Here is a 19,239-nt window from a genome sequence, read left to right on the forward strand (position 1 = left end):
CTATCTTTGTTTCTTCATTTATGTTTTTGTCTAAGTCATTTAAGAAGATGGAAAAAAGGAGTGGGCTCAAAATGCTGCCTTGGATAATCTAACGACAGCAGCATTTTTTTCCCATCATGGAGACAAATTTCAGTGGAGCATCATCTGGGGAAGTATATGTAAAGCAGGCATAAGAAGAAACTGAACGTCTATATGAGAGGAACTGAAGTATCTGTGTGTGTGTGTGAGAGAGAGAGAGGGATCATTAACTAACTAGACTGTCCTCTTTTTGATAGCATTCAGCAATCTTAGGGAGGATTTTGGTGCACTACCACATATATATGTGAGCAATATTCCATGATTGGGTGATTTGGAATGTGTACAGAGGTAGCAACTGTAAAAGTGTAAAGTGGTGTTTTGAGCAGTATGGCAAGATTGACTTGCCACACGGAGATATAGCTGGGGGATCAGAGTTCAGGACACTGGTAATGATTGAGGGTTCTGACAATTAGACACTAAACGATTTGTCAAATGAAAAGGAGGAATGCAGTGTAATGTAATTTGTGAAGCCATGGATAGGACTGGAAGTCTGTGAGAACAGATCATTTATATACAGGAAAATATAGAGTGGGCAAGAGGCTGTCCAGCAATGGTGGGGAAATTGGAGGAGAGGAAGCCATCCACCATAACCCAATGAGCAGCCAGTAAAGTTGGTGATTGAATTACAGAAGATGGAAGGTAGACCATAGAATAGCAGTTTGCTAAGTAGGACCTTGTGCTAAACCTGATCAAATGTTATTGAGATGTTGAGAGTGACTATGTGTGTTTCTCAAAATTTTTCCACAGTTTGAGTCCAGAGGTGGATCATGTAGGCTAGAATATTGGCTGTAGATCTCCAGGTGGTGCAGAAATTGGCTGTTGATGACAGTCTCCATACTTTTATAGAGAATGGAAGTGAGAGCAATTAGAAAGTAGTTTGTTAGTCAAGTTTTATCCCCTTTCTATGGAATGGGTTGGAGATGTGGACCTGTTTTCATGCTGTAGGGTAGATGACAGTTGAATAGGATACATTGAAGAGGCGATACAGGATAAGTAAACAATAAATTACATGATAACTACAGTAATTAACTTTAATGAAATTAAAGTACAGATATTTCATACTGAAAATAACTACATCAGTGTATAGAAACAAGCAAATCAAAGGAACAGGAATACAAGGTACATAGAGCAGTTGGTGGTTTACCAATTAAAAACTGTTACCACGTGCTAGAAATTAATATTAATAAATAACGTTATAAAAATTATTATTAAAAACAATTTTTGATGGTTACATAATATAAGAATCTCCCAAACTTTTGGGAGAGAGAGAGAGAGATAATCGTCATTCCGATTCAGATTTGGCTGATGTAAAAGGGCTTCACAACTTTCTTTGAAAAGGTGTTCGTATTTAACCTGCTTCTATGGAGAAGATGAGCTTCATCCCACTACTGGATACTGTGATTAGTGTCAATACTATGCTGTGCTAGACCAGACTTTTGAGATTTCATGTATTCGATATAATATTGATGATCATTAATTCTTTTTTCCACAGAATGGCCTGTCTTCCCAAAGTATGTTAGATTACATTCACAAGGTGTATGGTAAACGCCAGCTAATGATAGATGTGACATTTGTCTTTTGTACATGGCAGATGAGAAATTTTATTGATAGGAAAATATGTGGGAATGAGATGATACTTCTTCAAAATTCTACCAATCGGTTCAGGGATGCCAGAAATATAAGGGATTGGAACCCTGTGGTCTGTTGAATCCTGAAGTGTTGGAACGGAACATAGGAGTCAATTACCTGCTGGATTTGATTAGGGTTGTAACCATTAAATTCCATTAATATTTTGATAGTGAGAAGTTCAAATTGTAAGCTTGAGGGAAAGGAGCACACCTTATGTGCTCTATTAATTAAAGATTTCATAACACCGATTTTTTGAGAGGTGTGATGAGCAGACTTTTGATGAACGTATCTGCTAGTAAAGGTAGGTTTTTGATAAACATTGGTTGATAAAATTACTGTGTGCGTAAGGATGTCCAAGAATGGTAAACTACCAGCCTTTTCTTTTTCCATGGTGAATTGAATGCATGGGTGAAGGCTATTGATCTGTTGTAAGAAGTGGTAAGTGGTTTTACATCAGTCAAATCTGAATCAGAACGATTATCTCCCTCCCTCCCAAAAGTCTGGGAGATTCTTATATTATGTAACAATCAAAAACAGTTATTAATAATAATTTTAATATTATTTATTAATATTAATTTATAGCACATGGCAACAGATTTTAATAGGTACACCATCGACTGCTGCATGTACCTTGTATTCCCTTTCCTTTGATTTGCTTGCTTCTACACACTGAGGGTGTACTGTTATTTTCAGTACGATATATCTGTACATTTCATTAAAGTTAATTACTGTGGTTATCATGTAATTTATTGTTTATAGTCATGCCGCAGGTACTTTTAAAGATTAGATACAGAATAAGTGTTAGCTCTGGAGCACAAGTTTTTAACACAACAGGCAGGACACTATCAGGACCAGATGCCTTGTTTTTGTTCGGGTTATAAAGGATCTCTCCTTTAAATCAAAGATACCAAGAAATTATATACTTAGTTTAATTGTTTATCCAAGTGTAAGCAAACAAAGTTTGCGACTGAAGTATTTTCAGGACTGGAGCAACTCGTGGTAAAGGTGGTATGACTTCACATCGCTTGCCTCAGTATCCCATAATGTAAAGCACATCTCCTTACAGACATGTATAATGCTATGCATTATGGGAAGGGTCATTACCCAGACCGGTTTCAACCTTCATTGAGGTCTATTCAGTGGGAGCCAGCCCAGAGGTGATACTAAGGTTGAAGTAATGCAGATGCCATATTTTTTCCTATACCAGTTGCCAAAAGGCTGGAAGTTTTTTCAATTGGTTATACCATAAATCAAAGATACCAAGAAATTATATACGGTACCCCTCGATTAACGCAGTTAATTAATCCCTCATTGTCACCACGTATATCAAAATCGCATTAATCAAATATAATAATCAATGGTAAAAAGTACAATTCGTCCATGATCGATTACTGTATTAATAGTTTGTTTCATATAGTACTCTTTTAGGAAAGATAAAAAATGAACAAAGTAAATGTTTAATAAATACTTGTACCTACATTAGTTACTGGAATTTTTTTATCAAAAGAAGTTATCAAGAGTCATTTGAACAGTTTTAGTTTTTTTCTGATCGGAATAAATTCTACGATAACAAGCAAAATGACTCTCCAGACCTCGACAAACAAGCATTCTTTGATTAACATCTGGATCCATATCCATTACTTGCTGCTTAAGCGATTTTAAACTGCGAAATATTCCATCCAGTTCTTTGACTGTTATCTCCTTTGGAACATCTTCTTAACATTCCATTTGTTCGTTGTCTTCATACTTCATACGTGTGTTGTTGTTTGTTAATAATTCTTTAACATCTTCTGCATCAACACCATCAAAATCAAGGTGTTCACCAATTGCAATGATTTCTTCAATCATGTTCACAGGATTTTGAAAACAACCTAAGTCATTAGCGCATTCTGGCAAAAGGTTTTTCCAAACAGCTTTCATGCAGCTAGAAGATTCTTGCTCCCACGAATCATGAATGTTTTCAATTGCATGTTTAATGTTAAATTTTTCCCAAAATTTTTGGAGCGTAACTGCATTTTCTCCCGTTGTTGTTTCTACTGCCTTTTGAGAATGTCTTTTTAAGAAAATAGGATTTGAAAGTTGCAATGATGCCCATGTCCATAGGTTGTAGCAATGATGTCGTATTTGGTGGGAAAATAAAACTTTCACATTCTCACACAGATCATTAAGAGAATTTGGATGACCAGGTGCGTTATCTAAAAGCAAAAGAGCTTTGAAAGCTAAGTTCTTTCTCTTGCAATAAGCTTCAACTGCCAGGCAAAAAAATAAGACTTAAACCAATCTTTGAATAGACTTTGAGTAACCCAAGCCTTCTGATTTGCCTGCCAAATTACAGGTAAAGAGTTCTTGTTAGATCCTTTTAAAGCCCTTGGATTCTGAGTTCGATAGACAAGCAGTGCCTTCAATTTAAAATCTCCATTAGCATTCCCTCCAAGCATAACAGTTAAGCGATCTTTTGATACTTTATAGCCAGGCTGTGCTGCTTCTTTTTTTGATATAAAAGTTCTAGATGGCATTTTTTTCCAATAGATGCCAGTTTCATCTACATTGAAAATTTGGCAGTAATCATAATAATTTTCTTTGATAATTTTCTGCAACTCAGCAGGAAATGTAGATGCAACATCTTCATCGGCACTTGCAGCTTCACCTGTTATTTTCACATTGTTTAGTCCAGCCCTAGATTCAAAATTTTCAAGCCAGCCTTTGCTAGCTGTGAATTTTGAATTGTGCCAAATTTTCAATGTAGGTGAAACTGCCGTCTTTCAGATTCCATTTGTTTGTTATTTCCGTGATATCACGGAAATAACAAACAAATGGAATTTATTGTGGTGTTTGGCCGTGATATCATAGGCACTAACTGGAATTCTCTTTTGATTTTCAGTCTTCTAGCCAAATAATCAACAGATCTTCCATTTCAACCATTATAGCACTTTGATTACATGTGCATTGCATACTTGCAGATGTAGATGCAACTTTATCTTGCTCACAATACTCATCAGCTTTGGATAAAACAGTCCATATTGTAGACTCGTTCAAACCAAATTCGCTTCCAATCTTAGTTTTACTTTCACCACGTTTAAATCTTTTAATTATGTTTTGTATCTAAGGTAATTACTTTCCTCTTCTTTTTTTCAGTTAATGATCCGGTTGTGGGATTGCTCTTATTCTTCGACATGATTAATGGGCTGTAAAATTTATGAAGAACATAATTTGTAAATACACACAGCAGAACAACTGGAGCTTTTAATACACCCACTCTTAATGCTGGCAGCAAAGTAACTGGCTGACCCTCAGGCTCTTGGAGCATGGCTGCATGGGACGAATGACATCATTATGCTCACGGCATGAGGCTTGCATGTTTTTGCGTGGTAAATTTAAAGGCACGTTAATCAAAACTCTTGCCGCGTATATCAAGAGATTGTCACAATTAATTTTGCCGCATTAATCAAATCTCGCATTAGGCAAGTGTAAGCAAACAAAGTTTGCACCTGAAATATTTTCACATCACCTCTGGGTCTGGCTCCCATTTCAAGGACTTGAAAATTCATTTCAAGTCCTATCAGTTTTATCTGTTAGTTCAGTTCATTTACCATCCCATCAATTCAACAGGGCCCTCTGAGAAAATGGCAGTATCTTCAGCTAATCAAAAATTGCTTAGTTCCTTTCCTAAAATACTGATACCTTTTGTTGTTCCAATTAAGTTTTCTGAATATAAATTCAGAAAACTTAATGTGAATAACGCGTGGATAGGCTTATGTGTTCGTCAGACATGTTATGATAGGTTTCACGGTATAAAAAGAACACAGATGGTTAAGAAAATAACTATTTATTAACTTAAAAGCTAATATTTCGCTGGTAATATATCCAGCATCTTCAGAGCACACAACACAAAGTTTGTTACAAAGGCAAGACAACCACAATCCGGTGTAACAGTGGGGACAGTATAAGTGATTGCAGCGTGCAACGTTATAAGTGATTGCAGCGTTGCACGCTGCAATCACTTATACTGTCCCCACTGTTACACCGGATTGTGGTTGTCTTGCCTTTGTAACAAACTTTGCGTTGTGTGCTCTGAATATGCTGGATATATTACCAGCGAAATATTAGCTTTTAAGTTAATAAATAGTTATTTTCTTAACCATCTGCGCCGTGAAACCTATCATAACATTAATGTGAATAAAAAGCAGCCCTTTTTACTACACTTAAGCAGCCATTTTTACTACACAGTGTAGTAAAAAGGGCTGCTTGGTCACTTTGTTTAACACATTTATCAGTTAGTAAATAATCCCCCCCCCCCGTACAAATGGTTGTTTGCCTTTTGTTCTAAACAGTTTGGACTACCTTGCTATAATTAATTATTTTATTTTTATTTTTTCCTAGTAGAACATCTAAAAGAACAGCATGGGCTATGCCACAGGTCCAATGCTTGCTTATAGTCAATAAAAGCAATGTCCAGAAATTTGATATAGCCATAAGACTTTTCAGTAATTTTATTTTTTGTGTGTAATTGATGCACTGCAGAAACATTTTCCCAAAATCTATTTCCTCATATGGCTGGTTTGTTGCTAGTTCACCTAAAATTCTTCTTTTAATAACTCCGATGAAGTTAGAGATATGGGAAATAAGACTGACTGGTCTATAGCCATATATATCTGATTTACAATTTTTCTTCTGTCAAAGGAATATCTGTGATTTTACCCTCCAATAAGGATGAATTCATCGATATTGATGTAGTTAAAACAATTTTCCAAGTTCAAATTTTAACATTTATCTCAGTTCTTCAAGGAGTTTTGCATTTCTCATCTCAATGTATGGCATTCTCAATTCCTGATCTCTGAGACAGCTTTTTATTATCCAGTAACAGGAGTGTGGTAGCAGAAGGAAGTTGGCTGTACTACATCCCATTTTATGCTATTTATGAGCTAGTATTATTTTCCAAGTCATCTTTTATTAACCACCACATTGCCTTGATATGCCCACATCTTTAAGTGATTAATGCAGTGTTAGCATTCAACATCCTTTCTGATCTCATTCTTTATGAATTTGTTGAGTTCAGTATATTCAATGTTATAGCTTTAATTAATGTAGTCTCTATGTTGAGAGAGATGTGAGGAGATGGTAAAAAACAACTAATTTTTTATCTTTTTGGCATTGTAACTATTGAGCTGTAAACTGTAAACCTTTTTTTTTGTATATTTCTCAATTTACAAAGGGTTATATAAGGAATGACACCCTTTCTTTCTCAGTTTACAGAAACACACACATACAGATAGATAAAAGCATAAACTACAAATTAAAGATACCAAGAAATTGTATACAGGTATCCCTTGCTTAACGCGGTTTTGCTTAATGCAGGATTTGATTAACGTAGTGAAATTAATTGCAACAATCCCTTGATATATGCGGCAAGAGTTTTGATTAACGCGCCTTTAACCCTGTGGAGCTCGCAGCTGATCTGACAGATACATGCACAATGTTTAATATAAATATTCTTACACAATGCAGTGTATAGCTTGGAGGTCATGAGTAGCTATGCATTCATATGTTACGAGTGATATTCCACACTGTTTTTTTGCTTTCAGTTTGGTTTAACACATGTTATATAAAGGTTTGTAATATTTGACAGTAAATTGTATCTGAGAGATTCTGCGACCTCTGATGTCAGTATAGTATGGTTTAGTTGTTTTTTTTTTTTCTTCTTTGTTCAATAATTTCTAGATTATAACTGAAAATAAATAAACCATCATGTAGTACTGAAATAGAGAACGAAAGGCTTATTTATCATACATGTCCTCTAGGAGATGTGCTTTACATTATGGAAAATACTAAGGAAAGTGATCTGGAGCTTACTCCACCTTTACTACGAGTTGCCCATAAGGTTGCTTATGCTTGCATCCACCGAAACTTTTAGTTTCTATATATAATTGGCACGAAACTCTTGTAGTTTCTATATTCGGCTATGAAATAATGTTGGATTCAATATCCACTTAATTTGTACCATCATGCATTATATTTGCAGTGTTTTTTCTTTATGTTTCATTGCTTGTTTGCCGAGGTCTGGAGAGTCATTTTGCTTGTTATCATAGAATTTATGCCAATAAGAAAAAAATAAAACTGTTCAAACGACTCTTGATAACATCTTTTGATAAAAAAAATTGCAGTAAATAATGTAGGTACAAGTGTTTATTAAACATTTACTTTGCATTCATTTTTTATCTTTCCTAAAAGAGTACCATATAAAACGAATTATTAATACGGTAATCGATCATGGACGAATTGTAATTTTTACCATTGATTATTAGACTTGATTAACGCGATTTTGATATACGCAGTAACATTGAGGGATTAATTAACCGTGTTAATTGAGGGATACCTGTACTTGGTTTAATCCTTTATCCAAGTGTAAGCAAACAAGTTTGCACCTGAACCATTTTCAGGACTAGGGCAACTCGTATAAAAAAGCTAATGACTTCACATCACTTGCCTTAGTATCCCATAATGCAAAGCACATCTCCTTACAGACATGTATAATGCTATGTATTATGGGAAGGGTCACTACCCAGACCGGCTTCAACCTTTATTGAGGTCTCATCAGTGGGAACTAGACCCAGAGGTGATACTAAGGTTGAAGTAATGCATTTGTAGTATACCGAAGTGGAAAAACTTCCAACAACTTTCTCTAAATCAGAGTACTTTAATAATAAGGTGTGACACCTTTTGTCTACTAGTATATGAAAATATGACTTCTGCATTACTTCAACCTTAGTATTACCTCTGGGTCTTGCTCCCACTGATAAGACCTCAATAAAGGTTGAAACCAGTCTGAGAAGTGACCCTTCTCATAATGCATAGCATTATATTACCTCTGGGTCTTGCTCCCACTGATAAGACCTCAATACAGGTTGAAACCAGTCTGAGAAGTGACCCTTCTCATAATGCATAGCATTATACATGTCCGCAAGTAGATGTGCTTTGCATTATGGGATACTAAGGCAAGTGATGTGAAGTCATTAGCTTTTCTATACGAGTTGCCCTAGTCCTGAAAATAGTTCAGGTGCAAACTTGTTTGCTTACACTTGGATAAAGGATTAAACCAAGTATATAATTTCTTGGTATCTTTAATTTAATTTGTAGTATAACCAAGTACAAAAACTTCCAACGACTTTCTCTAATCCAGAGTATTTTAATGATAAGGTGTGACACTTTTTGGCTATTCATATATAAAAATATGACTTCTGCATTACTTTAACCTTAGTATCACCTCTGGGTCTGGCTTCCACTGATGAGACCTCAATAAAGTTAACCAGTCTAGGTAGTAACCCTTCCCATAATGCATAGCATTATACATGTCTGCAAGAGGTGTGCTTTGCATTATGGGATACTAAGGCAAATGATGTGAAGTCATACCACCTTTACCGCGAGTTGCCCAAGTCCTGAAAATACTTCAAGTGCAAACTCTGTTTGCTTACACTTGGATAAAGGATTAAACCAAGTATATAATTTCTTGATATCTTTAATTTGTAGTATCTTCTTCTTATTGTGCTATCTTCTATCGAAGGTCAGCGACCATCTTGGCGAACAAACTGCGTTCTTGTGCTAATCTGAGCAGTTGTGCACTGCTCTTTCCTGTCCACGTCTTGATGTTGTCAAACCATGATATTCTTTTTCTTCCTCTAGTTCCTTTTCCCTCAATTCTTCCTACCAGAATAGTTTGTAGAAGTTGGTATTTGCTGTTTCTCATGATGTGTCCAAGATATGATGTTTTTCGTTTCTTGATTATTTGTACAAGATGTTTAGCTTTGCCAATGGATTTTAAGACATCTTCATTGGTAATTTTGTCTGTCCATGATATCTTTAGCATTCTTCTGTATAGCCACATCTCAAAGGCTTCAATTTTCTTGATGGTTGTCGCCTTCAATGTCCATGTTTCAACTCCATAGAGCAGAATAGACCACACGTAACATTTCAGCATTCGGCATCTGACTTCCATGTTTAGGTCTTTATTGCAGAATAGTGTTCTCATTTTCATGAAGGACTGCCGTGCAACTTCAATCCTTGTCTTTATATCTATTTCTGGATCCCACCGTTCATTAAGCCAGCAACCAAGATATTTATATCTTGACACTTGATCAATATTTTCCCCATTGAGTGTCAGTTTTTGATGAGGCTGGATGTTTGCTGATGATCATGTATTTTGTTTTGTTGATGTTTATATTTATTCCCATTCTTTGGCTTTCTATGTATACTCTGTCAACGAGTTTTTGGAGATCCATAATGTTATCTGCAATTAGCACGGTGTCATCTGCATATCGTAGGTTGTTAACAATCTTTCCATTTATTGTGATTCCCTCTGGACATTCTTCCAATGCTTTTTTAAAGATTACCTCTGCATATATGTTGAACAGGAGTGGTGAGAGCACACATCCTTGTCTCACTCCTCTTTTGATGTTAATATCACTGGTGGTAATGTTGTCTAATTGAACGGTAGCTGACTGATTCCAATACAGATTTGTTATTAGTCTTATGTCTTGTTCGTCTAGCCTTATTTGTTGAAGGATTTCTATTAAGTTGGTGTGTCTGACTTTGTCGAATGCTTTTTCAAAATCTATGAAACACATAAAGACAGATTTCTGTTTTTCTATGCATTTTTGTATCAATATTTGGGTACAGAAAAGGGCCTCTCTAGTACCAAAACCATTCCGAAAGCCGAATTGTGTTTCACTTAGAGTTTCTTCACTTTTTCTATAAATGCGATTCTGAATTACTTTCAAAAATATTTTTAATGTTTGGCTCATTAGACTAATAAGTCTGAAGTCACCACAGGAATTCGCTTTGGGTTTCTTTGGGATAGTGATAAATGTAGATTTGAGCCAATCTGATGGAAATTCATCACTTTCATATATTTTATTAAATAGTTTTTCAAGAAGTTTGATGTTATCTGGTTCGATTAATTTTAAAAATTCTGTTTGCACACCATCTGGTCCACTGGCTTTTCCTGTTTTACTTGTTTGTATAGCATTCTCTATTTCACATTTCATGATTGCTGGTCCTTGAATGTTATCTTTTATATTTATAGGCTTCTGTCTAGTATCATTGAAAAGTTCTATTACATATTTTATCCAAATCTGTGCTTTATTCTCTTCTTCTAGAACTATTTTTCCATTTTCGTCTCTTAGAGACACTATTTGCTTTTTCCTCAGTTTTCCGGAAATTTCGTTGATTTTCTTATACAGATTGAAATTATCATGTTGTTTCTGATGCAGTTCAATTTCAGTACATAAATTTTTCATCCAATTTTAATTGGCTTCTTTTATTTTTTTCTTGATGATGTTATGTGTTTCTGTATACCTGGCTAGGTCTTTGTTTTTATACATTCTTCTTGTATCAATAAGAGAAAGAATCTCATCTGTCATCCATTCCTGTTGTTTTATATTATTCACATAACCTACTTCTTCAATACTTGTTCACTACAATCCAAAGAGATTCCACACTTTTATTTTCTTCTATGTTAATCTGTTGTAATCGCAGGTTAAGCTGTGTCTTGGCACTTTTATTTATGTTCGGGTCTTTCAGTTTTTCTACATCAATTTTCTTTTTCTTCTTTTGTGATTTTTTAGCTGATTTTAATCTAAGACGTACTTCTGCAACTATGGGATTGTGGTCTGATGAGATATCTGCTCCAGGATAAGTCTTTGCACTCTTTATACTACTGTGGAATCTTTTATTTATCAGTATATAATCAATTTGATTTCTGACAATATTATGTTGGTTATCTTGAGGCGATTTCCAAGTGTACAGTCTTCTTGGTGGAAGTTTAAACCAGGTATTTGCTATTATTAGATCTTCTTCCTGACAGAATTGGACTAGGCGATCTCCTCTGTCATTTCTGGTGCCTAAGCCACCAACAATTTCTCTATCACCCCCTCTTCCCACTTTTGCATTGAAGTCACCCATCACTATGTTTATATCATGTTTCTTTGTTAGGTTTTTAATCTCTTTTAGGTGTTCATAAAACTTTTCAACATCTTCTTCACTTTTGTCAGCTGTGGGTGCATAAGCTTGGATGATATTTATGTTAACGGGGTTTCCCTTAAGTTGTAACAGCATTATCCTTTCAGAAAATGGAATCCAATTTATTACTGATTTATTGATTTCTTCATCTACTATTACAGCTACACCATGTCGATGTTTGTTCTCATCATTCCCAGAGTAATACATTGTCATATTATCTTGTTGACACTTTCCAGATCCTGGCCATCTTGTCTCGCAAATTCCCAAAATCCGGATGCCCAGCCTCTTCATTTCTCTTGTGGCATTTCTTAATTTGCCAGCTTCATACAGAGTTCTGACATTCCAAGTTGCAATTTTAAAAGTGGACACCATTTTGAGCCCGGAGATTCTTCGCACCCCTGTCCCATTTAAGGGATGCCGGGAACTTGGGGCCAATTGTAAGGGTTTGCTCGCCATGGTGGTTGTTCTGGAGATAAGGTAGAGCAGTAGTTTCTCTGTTTGCTTTCTGCTCCGCAGTATTACAGACGTACACAATATAATCATATTGCCATCTGCAAATCTCTGATCACAAGCTTTTCCGTCATCATTTGGCTTCAAACTTGTGTCAGTACTGACAATGCTGCTTCCCAATGTCAGGGGAGGTGACCCCAGCAGGTACTTATTTAATGGCGGCACTACTCGCCATGTCACCGAGTTGTCATTGGGCTTTGTGAGGTTTTAAGTGAGACAGAGTTTCCACTTCTGCTCCCCCACGCCCTGATAGCTCAGTCGCTGTTGGTCCACAGCTGCTTATTCGCCAGATCGCTCTGCTTATATCGCAGCTAACCTCCATATCTGAAGGCTGTTCCCCGATCCGCCGCCTGGGGACGTACCCGGTAGTAGTCAGCTCTGCCCCGGGTTTGTATACTACAGTAATTTGTAGTATAACCAAGTGGAAAAACTTCCAACAAGCATAAACTTTCCATCATCTGACCCCTCCCCCCCCTCTCAACAATATGATGTTATCAAAACCCTTCTACACAGGCTTTCCTTTCAGCTGAACTCTCCTTTATTTGGCAGACCTTCCTGTCCAATAATTACAATGACAAGAAGATTAACAAATTAGTTATTCCTCACATTCCTCTGAATAGGTTCAGAGGAATGCGAAAATAGCAGTAATGCTATTAATATTCCCTATATGTGGCACCTCAGAAAAAATTAGCCACAACTCTAAAGAAATATAATTGCTCCACTACTTTCAAACCCCATCTGAAGCTGACTGCCCTCATATTCTCTCCTAAGGATCTACTCTCTCCCCTCTGTTCCAGGTGCTTGAAAGGGTTCCTTGTTCTTGCAAATTATCTTATTTTTGTCAAACTGAGAGATATGACAACATCTGCCTAGAAAAACACAACAAATACATTTGCACACTGCTTGGAATGATCATGGCTTGGATACCTTGCACAGAATCAAATGGAAAAAAAAAACTACTATGCTGCACTGCAAATCAGCAGAATATTAAAAAAAAAAAAAAAGTTTCCAGGAGATAAAACCCTCCATAAATGGAGGGTTTTCCCTCCTGGAAACTTGGGTTTTTCATTCCTCAAAACAGGAAAATGAGCCCCATGAACACAGATCTGCAAGCATAAATTGCTTAGAGGATGCAACAGAGGAGTAGCATGCTGGCTGCATTAATGTGCAGTGACCACTAACTAGGGGACTTCCTAAGGGAGAGAGAAGGAATGAAGAATATATATATCTTCTCTTCCAATTCCTGCATTGATGACCTAGGCAAAGTTCTCTCCACCCCACGAAGACTGCTTTCTCCATGTCACCCATAGTCTTCCACCAGAAAGAAATCCATAGGATCCTTAATAACCTGAACACAAACAAGGCATCTGGTCCTGATGATATCCCATCCATTGTGTTAAAAAACTTGTGCTCCAGAACTAATACCTATCTTGTATCACTTCTTCAATCTATCCTATTTAACTGACATCTACCCCACAACATGGAAACAGTCCCACATCCAGCCCATCCTAATGAAAGTTGATAAAAGTATACCAATGAAATACCATCCAATTGCTCTCACTTCTGTACTCCCTAAAATTATGAAGAATGCCATTAACAACCAACTCTTGAACCATCTAAAGACCTACCAAGTAATCAGTTACTAGCAGTACAGATTCCTTCGCTCGCAATCTACAGCTGATCTAGATTTCACCATCCATCTCTGGACTCAAGCCATGGAAAAATATGGAGAAACTCAAATGGTTGTCCTCGACAAATTTCAAAGGCATTTGAACAGGTTTGGCACAGGGGCCTACTTAGCAAATTGCCCTATGGTCTTCCACACTCTGAAACTGGATTGGCAACTTTCTCACTTGTTTCTCACTATGTGTTATGGAGGATGGTTTCCTCTCCTCAGATTTTCCCACGAATGCAGGAGTACCCCAGGGTTCTGTTCTCTCACCCACACTCTTCATCTTGTATATAAATGACCTGTTCTCACAGACTTCCAATCCTATCTCCAACTTCAAAGTAGAAATTAAAGACAGTAACTCTGCGATAAGAAGGGAATTGGAAGTACTATTTAAAACTGAAATAAATGAACTTAAGGCATCGCTGGAGTATAGTTTTGCATACATTCAAGATCTAACTGGTAATTAGCTTACGGAATTAACAACGTATATAAAGGATATTAATTAAAGGCAACTTTAATGAATAACTTCAATATTTCGGCAACGTCACGTTGCCATCTTCAGGAACATAAAAATATGGTATGTGCACGCAGGCACTAACAAAAGCAAATGAGGAAGAAGGCAAGAAACTAATATTGTTCCTAAAGTTGTAATGGTGCCCTCTGGCAGGCTAATTTGGTTGTTTCAGCCGTTGGGCTGAAGTTCTCATAATGTAAGTCTCCCAAATTTGGGGTAAGAATTCAAAAAAATACGTAGTCGGCACCTGAAAAAATATGAAAACCTGATAAAGAATTCTACTTCTTTACCACAGCCACCCCTCAACACGGTAGTCAACCTCTCGTCCATAGTTTTAAAGCCTGAAGCACTCACCGCACTCTCATCGCAACCTTCCTAACCATATCGTCAACAACGTCAGACTGGATGTAGCCGGTGTTCTCACCAAAGCAAAACCTCCAAAAACCAACTTATCCAAAGACGAATATGCAGCTCTACTAGAAATGAAGAAAAACAAAAATATAGTAATCACCAAAGCGGATAAGAGAAACGCCACTGTGGTGCTCAATCAAAAGAACTACAAAGGTAAGCTTAATGCTTTAGCACTAGACCATACTACTTACCTCCCTATTGAATATAATCCTACCAGCTCTCAGATTAGAACTCTCCACAGACTCCTTAAGAAAGTCACTTCTTGGCCTGTGGAAGTCACTAACAAACTAAAACCTTATGACTCTAGACCCCCCCCCCCCCCCCCAATTATATGGACTCCTAAAAATACATAAACAAAATGTGCCATTACGTCCCGTAGTGGATGGCATTGATTCCCCCACATATAAATTAGCCAAACATTTAGCCAAAACGCTCACACACTATACTGGCAACACACCATCACACATAAAAAACTCAGCCCACTTTAAAGTCAGTATAGAAACCTCTCACTCCAACACACTGACATAATGGTCAGTTTTGACGTCTCTTCCCTATTCACTAAAGTCCCACTCAAAGAAACCCTAGAGCTCATCCAAGCCAAGTTTCCTCCCGATATCTCAGCCCTATTTCAGTTCACAATGAACTCAGGCTATTTCGTTTGGCAAGGAAAATTCTACAAACAGATAGAGGGGACATCCATGGGTTCACCACTTTCCCCACCCTTGGCCAATTTCTTTATGGAGACCTTTGAAGAGAAAGCCTTAAACTCCATCCCACAAAAACCCACTATTTGGCTTCGATACGTGGATGATGTGTTCGCTATTTGGCCATATGGCTCAGATACACTCTACTCCTTCCTCACACACTTAAACAACCAACACCCCAGAGTCCAGTTCACCTTAGAAAAAGAGGAAAACAACACCCTCCCCTTCCTAGACACTTTAATCATCTGCCAGCTTGATGGATTACAGAAAACCCACCCATACTGGCAGATACATTCACCAGCAGTCTCCCCCCCCTCCCCCTCACAACAATACAGGGTTATAAAAATACTATATAACAGGGCAAAATTAATCTGCTCAGATGACGATGTCCTAACCACTGAACTAAACCACATCCTCAACACTTTCTTAGCCAATGGCTATAACCCCCAAAAAATACTAAAACCAGTACCCCCCCCCCTTCCACAATAAAGATTACGCCAAATCTATCACCATCCCCTACATCCAGGGCACCTCTCAGAAAATAACCAATATCCTCAAAAAATATGACCTGACTTCTTGTTATAGATCATATAAAAAGTTGGCATCCCTTATCCGCTCTACCAAAGACCAACCACTTCCCCTAGACCTACCTGGTGTATATCAGTCCCTTGCAGCTGCAAATTGTCCTACTTTGGCCAAACAGGCAGGACAGCAAATATCAGGATTTCAGAACACAAAGACTACATCCGGTTTCACCAATACAGCCACTCTGGGCTGGCAGACCATGCCTTAGATACCCAGCACAGTATTCGTTGGAAGAAAACTAAAATAATACACCGCAGCAAGTTTAAGTACGAAAGATTATTCAAGGAATTATCAGCAGCTCTAAAAAACGTACCAAACCTCAACAAATTTGGGTGCATGAAACTACCCCAAATTTGGGAGACTTACATTATGAGAACTTCAGCCCAACGGCCAAAACAACCAAATTAGCCCACCAGAGGGCACCATTAGGACTTTAGGAACAATATTAGTTTCTTGCCTTCTTCCTCATTTGCTTCTGTTAGTGCCTGCGTGCACATACCATATTTTTATGTTCCTGAAGATGGCAGCGTGACATTGCCGAAATATTGAAGTTATTCATTAAAGTTGCCTTTAATTAATATCCTTTATGCGTTGTTAATTCCGTAAGCTAATTACCAGTTATGTATGACCAACGTATAAGCCTTGCTACTAGAATTCAAGATCTAAAGAATAAATCCGAATGCAGTGAAGAACTAATTAAGGATCTGTGCACTAAAAACACAGAACTAACAAACAAAAATAAAATACTAAAAGCTCAAAGGAATGAACTGAAATGGAAAGTTAATGAAATTCAGCAGTGCTCCAGGTTGAACAAAATCGAATTAAACGATCTACCAGAAGCCCAGAATGAAAACTTGTATACTATAACTGAAAAACTGGTGAATCTACTTGGAGAAAAAGGGAAGACATCTTGAATGCCCACAGAGTACCCACCAGCAGAAAAACAGATATCAAGCCAGTTATTATTCAACTAGAAAGCTAGAATATTAAAAATAAATGGATGACGGAGGCAAGAAAACTCCAGATTACAGCTCAACAATTTGATGAACAGTTAAAACTGGTGCCGTCTACATAAACGAACATTTGACCAAACTCAATAAGCAACTCCTTTATGAAGCAAAACAAAAGAGAGCAAGTGGTGTAGTCAAATATGTGTGGGTAAGAGATAGTAAACTATTCATGAGAAAGAATGACAACACACAAAAGTGATGTGAATAAAAACACTGGACGACCTCGATGAACTCAGTCAAAGAAGGCAGCAAATCTAAATGTTACCTATGAATAACTGAAACAATAAAGACCTAAATAGATTTAAGATTCCACATGAATAGCTTAGATTCTGTAAAAACTGTAAAAAAACTATATAATCTAACCTCCATAAAAAACTTTTTTGACACTAGTACAAACTCATCCAGGAATTTCAACATATATCATGTCAATATTAGGTCGATAAGGTCAAATTTTGATAATTTAATGTTACTTTTCACAGAAATCCAATCATATACAGATGTACTAGTCTTAAGCGAAATATGGATCGAACAATTATAACTAAGATGAAAAGCCAAAACGGCTATTATGGATCAAACAAATTGAGGTTGATCGTTATTCTCTCGCAGATTACGACACGTATTATGATTGTCGCAACTATAATAGTTCAGGTGGATTAATTCTATATGCTAGAAAAAATATTTATAAATTTCATAGACTGAAATCAAAAATGCAAAGCGCTGTAATGAAACTGTAATAATTTACGACACAGCAATGAATATACTTATATTTGCTATATACAGTGCACACGATGGCCCAGTTGATATCTTTCTATCAGAGCTAAATAATGTCCTAAACACCTTAAAACACAACAATGTCACTAGTGGGGGATATAAATTTGGACCTTTATAAGAGTAATAGTAAAATTGAAGAATATAAAAATATATTATTTACTCATGGGTTTCTTGCTTACATCGATGGCAATACGAGAGAAGCAAACAACTCAGCAAGTTGCATTGATCACATATTCATAAGAAACAGAATGGCCTATGAGGTATCCTCTGCAATCTACTTTAGCAAAATAACTCAGCAAGTTGCATTGATCACATATTCATAAGAAACAGAATGACCTATGAGGTATCCTCTGCAATCTACTTTAGCAAAATAACTCAGCAAATTGTATTGATCACATATTCATAAGAAACAGAATGGCCTATGAGGTATCCTCTGCAATCTACTTTAGCAAAATAACAGATCACCATTCGATACTGTTGAAACTATCCTTACCTAATAACGTTGACACGAGCTGTGCAGATAGTCATAAAAAATTCGAAATAGGCACCAATTATAATAAATTTGAGAACTACATACAGCATCATCAAATGCCTCAAACCAACATATTAGACATAAATCAGCTATATTAGGAATTTATCAAAATGATTAAATATGCAGACAGCAAATCGCAATATCACAAAAGTTACTACAAAAAAGGATGTTCACACACACACTGGATAACAGATGAACTAAAAAATATGATAAGGACAAAAGAGAAGCTCTATCATAAGCATAGGAAAAATCCCTACAATTTAATGTTTGAACACAACTACAAAAGTTTCGCTAAACACCTAAAGGAAAAAATAAAACAAGCAAAAGAACATTTTCTTCTATCGAAATTTCTTTCTTGTAATAATGATAAAAGTAAAGAATGGAGGTTGGTTAATATGATAATAGGTAGCACAAAACATACGAATTCCCAGAGGGTAATGACATCACCAATGTACTTATACAAATTACAGTTCTTTACAAATATCATTAATAAATCCTTTGAACATGGTAAATTTATAGAACACTTAAAGACTGCTTCAGCTGTACCGCAATTTAAAGGAGGTAACAGAAATGAAATCAAAAATTACAGACCAATATCTATACTATCCACAATCTCAAAGGGTATTGAAATTCTAATAAAAAAAACGTTTAAATAGCTATCTAAATACAATATCTTTTTACACAACTAATCAATATGGGTTTAAATCTGGATACACCGAAAAAGCGCTATTGGAGTTTCATAAAAACGATCTGTAGTGGAATAAATAAAGAGATGCACACAGCAGCCGTTTTTCTTGATATATCTAAGGCAT

The 19,239-nt window shown here is 36.5% G+C and overlaps 1 protein-coding gene across 3 annotated transcripts in view; it reads right to left on the reverse strand.

Moving 5' to 3' along the window:
• The window catches only part of Ack (activated Cdc42 kinase), a 312,841-nt gene that overhangs the window by 38,602 nt on the left and 255,000 nt on the right, over nt 1-19,239 (reverse strand). The window lies entirely within an intron of this gene.

Source organism: Typopeltis vanoorti, chromosome 12, assembly GCF_054136105.1.
Source record: "Typopeltis vanoorti isolate ZY-2024b chromosome 12, IOZ_Tvanoo_1.0, whole genome shotgun sequence".
Taxonomy (NCBI): Eukaryota; Metazoa; Arthropoda; class Arachnida; order Uropygi; family Thelyphonidae; genus Typopeltis; species Typopeltis vanoorti.